Genomic DNA, 5842 nt, shown 5'->3' with positions numbered 1-5842 from the left:
GCATCCACAAGATGACATAGATATTCGTAAAGCACACACGGATCTGAAAGGTTCAGACCCGTTGACTAAATAACCTCTCTCACAAGCATAACATGATCAAACCAGAACTCATTGAGTGTTAATCACATAGAGATGTGAACTAGATTGTTGACTCTAGTAAACTCTTGGGTGTTGGTCACATGGTGATGTGACCTGTCAGTGTTAATCACATGGTGATGTGAACTAGATTATTGACTCTAGTGCAAGTGGGAGACTGTTGGAAATATGCCCTAGAGGCAATAATAAATAGGTTATTATTATATTTCCTTGTTCATGATAATCGTTTATTATCCATGCTAGAATTGTATTGATAGGAAACTCAGATACATGTGTGGATACATAGACAACACCATGTCCCTAGTAAGCCTCTAGTTGACTAGCTCGTTGATCAATAGATGGTTACGGTTTCCTGACCATGGACATTGGATGTCGTTGATAACGGGATCACATAATTAGGAGAATGATGTGATGGACAAGACCCAATCCTAAGCCTAGCACAAGATCGTGTAGTTCGTTTGCTCAGAGCTTTTCTAATGTCAAGTATCACTTCCTTAGACCATGAGATTGTGCAACTCCCGGATACCGTAGGAATGCTTTGGGTGTGCCAAACGTCACAACGTAACTGGGTGGCTATAAAGGTGCACTACGGGTATCTCCGAAAGTGTCTGTTGGGTTGGCACGAATCGAGACTGGGATTTGTCACTCCGTGTAAACGGAGAGGTATCTCTGGGCCCACTCGGTAGGACATCATCATAATGTGCACAGTGTGACCAAGGAGTTGATCACGGGATGATGTGAGTTACGGAACGAGTAAAGAGACTTGCCGGTAACGAGATTGAACAAGGTATAGGGATACCGACGATCGAATCTCGGGCAAGTAACATACCGTTAGACAAAGGGAATTGAATACGGGATTGATTGAATCCCCGACATCGTGGTTCATCCGATGAGATCATCGTGGAACATGTGGGAGCCAACATGGGTATCCAGATCCCGCTGTTGGTTATTGACCGGAGAACGTCTCGGTCATGTCTGCATGGTTCCCGAACCCGTAGGGTCTACACGCTTAAGGTTCGATGACGCTAGGGTTATAGGGAAAGCATGTACGTGGTTACCGAATGTTGTTCGGAGTCCCGGATGAGATCCCGGACGTCACGAGGAGTTCCGGAATGGTCCGGAGGTAAAGATTTATATATGGGAAGTCCTGTTTTGGTCACCGGAAAAGTTTCGGGTGAAATCGGTAATGTACCGGGACCACCGGGAGGGTCCCGGGGGTCCACCAAGTGGGGCCACCAGCCCCAGAAGGCTGCGTGGGCCAAGTGTGGGAGGGGACCAGCCCTAGGTGGGCTGGTGCGCCCCCCCACCAAGGCCCAAGGCGCATGGGAGAGTGGGAGGGGGCAAACCCTAGGTCCAGATGGGCCTTAGGGCCCATCTAGTGGGGCGCCTCCCCCTCTCCTCCCCTTGGCCGCCCCCCTTGATGGCATATAGGGCTGGCCGCCTCCTCTTGGGGGTGGAAACCCTAAGGGGGGCGCAGCCCCCTTCCCCCCTATATATACTTGAGGTTTGGGCTGCCATACAGACACGAGAAAGTCTCCTTTTGGTGCTGCCCTACCCCTCTCCCTCCTCCTCCTCTCCCGCGGTGCTTGGCGAAGCCCTGCGGGATTGCCACGCTCCTCCACCACCACCATGCCGTCGTGTTGCTGCTGGATGGAGTCTTCCCCAACCTCTCCCTCTCTCCTTGCTGGATCAAGGCGTGGGAGACGTCACCGGGCTGCACGTGTGTTGAACGCGGAGGCACCGTACTTTCGGTGCTTAGATCGGAATCAACCGCGATCTGAATCGCTACGAGTACGACTCCCTCATCCGCGTTCTTGCAACGCTTCCGCATCGCGATCTACAAGGGTATGTAGATTCACTCCCCTTCCCCTCGTTGCTAGATTACTCCATAGATTGATCTTGGTGATGCGTAGAAAATTTTGAATTTCTGCTACGTTCCCCAACAACATGATCATTGAGGATGAGACAGGCATGCCAGTGAACTTTCGGTACATCACCAACAGGGATCCTATTTAGCCGGAACACGATGAAAACATGATATAGATATTCCTCGCAACGCATCAAGTATCGAGAACCGAGAAGTTCGTACCCAACTCCAAGATGACCTTGTTGAGCACTTGTGAGCACTTCACAGCACTTGATTGTTGTGCTTCTACCATGCTCTTTATTTACTTCTTTTTTCGCGAATACGCAAAGCTTGCGTATCTTTTCATTGGTAGAAGAAGAGAAAATGAGTACAATAGAGGGTACAACACATAAGCATGGAACCCAGAGCAGAGAGAGGGATGCTCAGCCCGAACATGGAAAAGACACAACAAAACCCACCAAGCCTAAAACTCGAGAGGCAGACCGAATGAGCACAACAACGAACATCTTCAGAGCCAACACTGAGGACACCGCGAGCAAGCAAGATGGCGCCTTCAAGAAGGGAAACGGCATTGTGACGCCGTCGCCATCCGACTCCGACCCGACGAATCGAACCTAGAGTTTCCCCCGAAGCTCGAAGAGGGGTGATGTCTACTATGCAACATTCTTCTTGTAGACGTTGTTGGGCCTCCAAGTGCAGAGGTTTGTAGGACAGTAGCAAATTTCCCTCAAGTGGATGACCTAAGGTTTATCAATCCGTGGGAGGCGTAGGTTGAAGATGGTCTCTCTCAAACAACCCTGCAACCAAATAACAAAGAGTCTCTTGTGTCCCCAACACACCCAATACAATGGTAAATTGTATAGGTGCACTAGTTCGGCGAAGAGATGGTGATACAAGTGCAATATGGATGGTAGATATAGATTTTTGTAATCTGAGAATATAAAAACAGTAAGGTAACTAATGGTAAAAGTGAGCACAAACGGTATTGCAATGCTAGGAAACAAGGCCTAGGGTTCATACTTTCACTAGTGCAAGTTCTCTCAACAATAATAACATAATTGGATCATATAACTATCCCTCAACATGCAACAAAGAGTCACTCCAAACTCACTAATAGCGGCGAACAAACGAAGAGATTATTGTAGGGTACGAAACCACCTCAAAGTTATCCTTTCTGATCGATCTATTCAAGAGTCCGTAGTAAAATAACACGAAGCTATTCTTTCCGTTCGATCTATCATAGAGTTCGTACTAGAATAACACCTTAAGACACAAATCAACCAAACCCCTAATGTCACCTAGATACTCCGATGTCACCTCAAGTATCCACGGGTATGATTATACGATATGCATCACACAATCTCAGATTCATCTATTCAACCAACACAAAGAACTTTAAAGAGTGCCCCAAAGTTTCTACCGGAGAGTCAAGACGAAAACGTGCGCCAACCCCTATGCATAAGTTCACAAGGTCACTGAACCCGCAAGTTGATCACCAAAACATACATCAAGTAGATCACGTGAATATCCCATTGTCACCACAGGTAAGCACATGCAAGACATACATCAAGTGTTCTCAAATCCTTAAAGACTCAATCCGATAAGATAACTTCAAAGGGAAAACTCAATCCATTACAAGAGAGTAGAGGGGGGAGAAACATCATAAGATCCAACTATAATAGCAAAGCTCGCGATACATCAAGATCATACCACCTCAAGAACACGAGAGAGAGAGAGAGAGAGAGAGAGAGAGAGAGAGAGAGAGAGAGATCAAACACATAGCTACTGGTACATACCCTCAGCCCCGAGGGTGAACTAGTCCCTCCTCGTCATGGAGAGCGCCAGGATGATGAAGATGGCCACCGGTGAGGGATCCCCCCCTCCGGCATGGTGCCGAAACAGGGTCCCGATTGGTTTTTGGTGGCTACAGAGGCTTGCGGCGGCGGAACTCCCGGTCTAGGTTATGTTCTGGAGGTTTCTGTATATATAAGAGGTTTTGGCGTCGAGAACAAGTCAGGGGGGGTCTCCGGGCTGTCCACGAGGTAGGGGGCGCGCCCAGGGGGTGGGCGTGCCTCCCACCCTCGTGGGCAGCCCGGGACTCTTCTGGCCCAACTCTTTTACTCCATGGCCTTCTTCTGGTCCAAAAATAAGCTCCGTCAAGTTTCAGGTCAATTGGACTCCGTTTGGTTTTCCTTTTCTGCGATACCAAAAACAAGGAAAAAACAAAAACTGGCACTGGGCTCTAGGTTAATAGGTTAGTCCCAAAAATCATATAAAATAGCATATAAATGCATATAAAACATCCTAGAAGGATAATATAATAGCATGAATACTTCATAAATTATAGATATGTTGGAGACGTATCAAGGGGCACGTTGAGAGGCCATGGCAGTGCCTCCAACAAGGAAAAGGACACCCACGAGTGTCGCCGCTGCAGCATCGGCAAGCCGAGCATGGATTTTGCCAAGCCTGTATCCGTGCAATCCCATAGCCACCAAGTGAGGAACTGAAGACGAGGAAGACCGCCCGCCGATCGATCGCCACCTCAATAGGGGGGAAGGGGTGGGCCTGCATCTGCCGCCGGAAAAACACGAGCTTTGGAGCCGACATGGCGTGTAGGAGGATGGGGTCGGGGAGGCAGCAAGGTAGAGAGCCGACGCGGATGGGTAGGGTGGCGACAGGCGCCGTCGACAAGCCAGGAACCGAAAGGGGAGCGCAGTTCTGAGCTGCCTAGGACGGAGTAGCCAGAAACCGACGAGCCAAAGAAGCTGGAAGGGACGCAGCAACCCAAGCGTCAGGGCCGAAACTGCGCCGGTAGGACGCCAACATGCCATGGACACCGGAGAACGCAGGTCCGTGACCGCCGGGACCGGAGCGGAGCCGACAAGGATCCACCGTGAAGCTTCAACCCCTGCCAAGAAAGACATCCGTGACCTCACACTTGCAGATGTTGGCACCGTAGCTCGGAGAAGACGCCGCCAGTGACGGAGAGTGGCATGCACGGGGCAGGGCCAAGCCTCGGCCAGCCCGGCCACCTCCATCCAAGAGCCTTGCGCATACCCCCCCCCCCCCCCCCCGAACAGCAGCGCGGAGAAGAAGGGCTGCGCCGACGGAGGAGGCAAGGGTGGGCAGGGGGAGAACCAAGGGCGTGACCGCGCCGCCGCGCCGGACCGGCAGGGGAGAGGGCGGCTGTTGGAGGAGGGGAAGGCCGTCGTGCGCCAGATCAGATTTGGGGAAGTGGGGAAGGGGCCTCCGGTGCCAGGGAGGCCAAAAAACCGCCCCGCCGCCGCCATCCCCAGGCGCAGCGTGGGTTCCCCGGCCGGCCCTCTGGCAGCGACGAAGCAGCGGAGGTGGTGGAGGGCGGGGCTTCTGCCAGTGGTCGAGGTTTCCCCCGTGTAGCCCGCACCTGGCGACGCGGGGGCGGGGCTCCATTAGGACTCTTTCGTGTGTTTGAATTTGTATAATTAAATTCATAAGTTTTGAACTTGTAATGTTTGCAAATTGTGTGAACCTTAATTAGTACCAATTTTGGATTTAATATGAGTGCAAATATGCAACTGGAATGGCGTATGTAAACCAATATGTAGAAGGATTGGCCAGAAAAAAATTAGGGAGTTACTCACTCCATCTTATAATATGAGATGTTATTACAACCAGTGTAGTAAGTTTTAGAAGTTCGACTAGAAATTGTTTTCATTTAACTCCTCAATTAGTTAAGGGTTGAGGGGCTAAATTTTGAGGAATCGGCTAGATTAGAAGTACCTGCCAGGAGACAATTTGCAAAAAAGGAAAAGTACCTGCCAGGAGACAAAGCTGCCTTGGCTGTGTGCATCCTATTTATGTAGAGGCCGAGTGGTCGAGCAGCATAGCCTGGCAGAG

Source organism: Aegilops tauschii, chromosome 1, assembly GCF_002575655.3.
Source record: "Aegilops tauschii subsp. strangulata cultivar AL8/78 chromosome 1, Aet v6.0, whole genome shotgun sequence".
In the NCBI taxonomy this organism is placed as follows: domain Eukaryota; kingdom Viridiplantae; phylum Streptophyta; class Magnoliopsida; order Poales; family Poaceae; genus Aegilops; species Aegilops tauschii.
The sequence above is the reverse complement of the archived record's forward strand: the minus strand, read 5'-3'. Positions refer to the sequence as shown.